The following is a 5157-nucleotide window of genomic DNA, read 5'->3' on the forward strand; positions in this document are numbered from 1 at the left end:
GTCATTCCAAACAGGTCAGAAACTCAGAGGGAAACATTTGTCAAACAAAGACAGAAATAATGACAGGACATTGCTGAATCTCTTGTTGACTGCTGAATTAACATAACCATAGACAGGACAAGTGTCTTCCTTAGCAGACACAGGAACCACACCGAGGGGGACATTCCTGACAGAACGTCGGGGGTGGGGTCGGCACACAGGTCACTGAGGAGATCTCAGTCCAAATTGTTTCCAATCATTTCCCAAACGTTTGACGTTTGTGGCTCTTCCAAAATTTATGATACTTTGCTGTCTCTATTCTGTGAATCCAGCTGTGAAATATCTTCACTTCAATGTCTTTTCCCCAACACTATCCCCATGTCCCTTTATGTCAATGGGATTTAGAAATCAGTCAATCTCTGCTTTAAACTTGGTCAATATCTTTCCATCTTTGAGAGTGGAGAAATCACCAGGAATGTGGGATTTGATCTCCAGGGTTAGGTTGGAGAAACAGGGCTCGTTCAGGCCCTATTGAACCAATATCTCCTCCTAGGACAGTCCGGCAATCTCACTATCAGCCAATTGACCCTCCGCTGCACTCCCTCTCTGGCAACTATATCCTTTCTATGTTAGGGAGACCGAAACTGTACACAGTACTCCAGGTGTGGTCTCACCAAGGCCTTGTGTAACTGCAGTAAGACATCTCCACTTCTGAACTCAAATCCCTCTTGCAATGAAGGCCAACATGTCATTGGTCTTCTTAACTGCTTGTTGCACCCCCTTCTCCACTTTCAGTGACTGGTGTACAAGCTCCCTTTGTACATCCACATTGCCCAACATACCACCATTTAAATTTGACTCTTTCCTTCAGTTTTTGTTTGACACTAACTTGGACAACTGTCCGAATTGTCTCAGTGTTGTGCTCACATAAAATGGCCACCATTAAGTAACTTAAAATGGCTGGCTGCTGATCGTGGATTTGTTTAGACAGATTCCCAGAGAGAGAGATAGAGAGATGCAGACAGAGAAGATGGGGAGAATACAGAATACATTAATTCAAGATTCAGAATCTCCATCAAACACTGTTAGCAAAAGTACATCATGGGGTTAGATTCAGATTACACATCCCTCTACACTGTCCCCATCAAACATTCCCAGGGCAGCTACAGTACGATGATGCAGAGTAAAGCTCCCTCTACACTGTCCCCATCAAACACTCCCAGGACAGGTACAGCACTGGGTTAGATACAGAGTAAAGCTCCCTCTACACTTTCCCCATCAAACACTCCCAGGACAGGTACAGCACGGGGTTAGATACAGAGTAAAACTCCATCTACACTGTCCCCAACAAAAACGCCCGGACAGGTACATCACGGGGTCAGATATCGAGCAGGGCTCTCTCTACACTATACGGTTTCCATTTTCTCTCATCATATTTGCTTCTTTGCCAATTCACTTTAATTCTGTGTCTTCTCGTTCTTGAGCTTCTTAATAGTGGGAACAGTTTCTCCCTGTCTACTCTGTCCAGCACCCCCATGAATTTGAACACCTCTATCTAATCTCCTCTTGGCCATTTCTCTGCGTGGAGAACAGACCCAACCTCTCCAATCTAACCTCATCACTGAAGTTTCTCATCCCTGAACCATTCTTGTGAACCTCCTCTGCACTCGCTCCAGTGTGTTCACATCAATCCCATAGTGTGGTGCCCAGAACTGTCCACAATATTCCAGCTGAGGTCTAACTAGTGTCTTGTATAAGTTCAGCATTACCTCCTCGCTCGTGTACCAATGCGGGAAAATACTGAGCAGGTCAGGCAGCATCTATGGAGAGAGAAACAGAATCTTGGACCAGGGAGACTGGCAGATAGACAGATAGAGAAAAGTCCACACACACAGTAACACACTTACCCTCACACAGACACCCCGCTCTAAACAGATAGAAAATGCGGCAGATCACTTCTCCATCAGTCAATGGAAGGAGATTAATTGGATTTCTCTTCAAAAGGTCCAGCACATATTTAAAAGAATGGGTGGGTGGGAGAGTTGGCGCTTCCCAATCTTTTGTATTGGGCTGTGAATTTGGAGAAGATTGGGCAATGGTGGGGAGAGGAAGAAGCGGAATGGGTACAGGTGGAGGAAGCATCGTGTAAGGTGCTAGTTTGCAGACTTCCGCTGCGGCTCCACTCCCATTTCCCCCGGGGAGGTTTACACAAAGCCCGGTGCTGGCATCTTCCTTCAGCATCTGGAGCAAGCGGAGACGCCATTTTGCTTTGGTAAACGTGACAGTGCGAGCCCCTATTTATGGAAACCACCGATTCACCCTGGCGGCAAGTTTGATACAATATTATCACAGTGGCATAAAGCTGGGTTGAGACAGGTTATCATAGGTTATCATAGAATTTATAGTGCAGAAGGAGGCCATTCGGCCCATCGAGTCTGTACCGGCTCTTGGAACGAGCACCCTACCCAACACCTCTACCCTATCCCCATAACCCAGTAACCCCATCCAACACTAAGGGCAATTTGGGACATTAAGGGCAATTTGTCATGGCCAATCCACCTAACCTGCACATCTTTGGACTGTGGGAGGAAACGGGAGCACCCGGAGGAAACCCACGCACACACGAGGAGGATGTGCAGACTCCGTACAGACAGTGACCCAAGCCGGAATCGAATCTGCGACCCTGGAGCTGTGAAGCAATTGTGCTATCCACAATGCTACCGTGCTGCCCACGGTAGCACGGTTAAAGACTTGTTGTTGGAAAGTAGATTTGAAGAATTGAGGGAGAAACATAAAATGCAGAGGGAGGTGAAGTTTAATTATCTTCAATGAAGAAACTTGGTGAAAAAGGAGTTGTCCTCTTTTGTTTGCCTACCGGAGAACAAGCTGCTGGAGAAATTGCTCCTCCCAGCTGAGTTGGTGATGGGAGAATTACTAACATTTACAGGTGGCTGATGGACAGAAAGAAAGCAGCGATTGAAGAGATGAAACAAAAGTGGAAGGAAGAGTTGGATGTGGAGTTGGAATGGGGACTATGGGGTGAGATTATACACAGGGTCAATGCGACATCTTCATGTGCTCGGATGGGCTTGATACAATTCAAGGATGTACACAGGGGCCCATATGACACAGGAACGAATGAGCAGATTCCTCACAGAGGAAGAAGATAAATGTGAGAGTGTAAAGGAGGACCAGTTAACCATGTCCACATCGTCTGGTCACGTCCACGATTAGTGGGCTTCTGGCTCTTGCTATTTAAAACACGAACAAAAGTTGTGGAGGTGGAAATATTACTGGGACCACATGAGGCAATTTCTGGGGTGTCGGAAGTACCGGGACTAATAGATGGGGACGGGGCCGATGTGGTGGCCTTTGCCACATTGATCGCCCGGAGGCTAATTTTATTGGAAGGGAAGTCAGAAGATCCACCAAAAATATCGACATGGTTGAGGGATATTGCGGAATTCCTTAAACTTGAGAAAGTAAAGTTAGCCCTTTGTGGCTCAGATGGGGGTTTCTGGATGAGATGGAAGCTGTTCTTGTCTCTATTTGCAGATCTGTTTGTTACCAGTGGGCAAGGGGAGGGAAAGGATTAATGGAAATAAAGGAATAAATCTCAAATGAGGAGAATAGTATTTTGTTTGTGTTGTGACTGACTGAATGTTTGTATGTTGTTATGTCCGTCCTCATCGGAATGAAAATATTTTCAAAAAACACAGCAACAGTGACCACACTTTTTAAAAAGTAGCTCTCTGACTGCAGAATGGGTTTGAAGGTCATGAGTTAAAAGTCTTAAACTTAAACGTGGGAATGAGGGAGTTAATTCATCCTTTCCACAGGGGACGTGGGGGAATTTTCCACCATGATCACATTTCTGGGGCGGGATTCTCCGATATCGGCGCGATGTCCGCCGACCGGCGCCAAAAACGGCGCGAATCAGTCCAGCATCGCGCTGCCCCAAAGGTGCGGAAGTCTCCGCATCGTGAGGGGCCGAGCCCACATCTTGAGGGGCTAGGCCCGCGCCGGACTGATTTCCGCCCCGCCAGCTGGCGGGAAAGGCCTTTGGTGCCCCGCCAGCTGGCGTGGAAATGACTTTGCCGGGCGGCGCATGCGCGGGAATGTCAGCGGCCGCTCACGGCATCCCCGCGCATGCGCAGTGGAGGGGGTCTCTTCCGCCTCCGCCATGGTGGAGACCATGGCAAAGGCGGAAGGAAAAAAGTGCCCCCACGGCACAGGCCCGCTCGCGGATCGGTGGGCCCCGATCGCGGGCCAGGCCCCCGTGGGGGCACCCTGCGGGGCCAGATCGCCCCGCGCCCCCCCCCCCAGGACCCCGAGCCTGCCTGCGCCGCCGTGTCCCGCCGTCCCAAAGGTGGTTCAATCCACGCCGGCTGGCATGGGTTGACAGCAGCGGGACTTCGGCCCATCGCGGACCGGAGAATCGCCGGGGGGGGGGTTCCTGCCGAACGCCGCGGTGCGATTCCCACCCCCGCCGAATCTCTGGTGGCGGAGAATCCGCGACACGGCGGGGGCGGGATTCATGCCGGTCGGTGGGGGGTCGGAGAAACGCGCCCCAGATTGTGGAATCTTACTGTGCAATCAATATGCCCGCTGTCAGTTTGTACATGTTCAACTAGAAAGAGAGAAAGAAATCCATCTTCAGAGACTCTGAACTGAATTTTGAAAGTGCCCCATTTCTGGGCTCTTCCTGTGCACAAGCTGCCTGCAGAATTCCCCAAATTAAAAACCAGGGGCGAAATTCTCCGTTATCGGCGGAAACTCCGCCGATCGGCGCAAAAAACGGCGCAAATCCCACTTGCGTCACGTCATAAAAATGGGCCGATAGTCTGCGGCCCGAAATGGGCTAGCAGCGACGTAACGGGATCCGCGCTTGCGCAGTGGTTCACGCCGTGCAGCGTCATACGCGCTGCACGGCGTGACGGCTCATAAGGCCGCGCAGCTCCCCCCCACCCGACCGGAACACCCGACCGCAACACCCGACTGGATGGCTGGCCGTCGCTCAGCCCCGAGGTTCCAGTCACGCGATGTGGAGGCGCTCCTGGACGCGGTGGAGCAGAGGAGGGATGCCCTGTATCCCGGGCACGGCCGCAGAGTTGCCCCACACCACAGCCGGCGTCTGTGGAGGGAGGTGGCAGAGGCCGTCACCGCTGTGGCCCTAAC

This window comes from Scyliorhinus torazame, chromosome 4 (genome assembly GCF_047496885.1).
Source record: "Scyliorhinus torazame isolate Kashiwa2021f chromosome 4, sScyTor2.1, whole genome shotgun sequence".
Taxonomy (NCBI): Eukaryota; Metazoa; Chordata; class Chondrichthyes; order Carcharhiniformes; family Scyliorhinidae; genus Scyliorhinus; species Scyliorhinus torazame.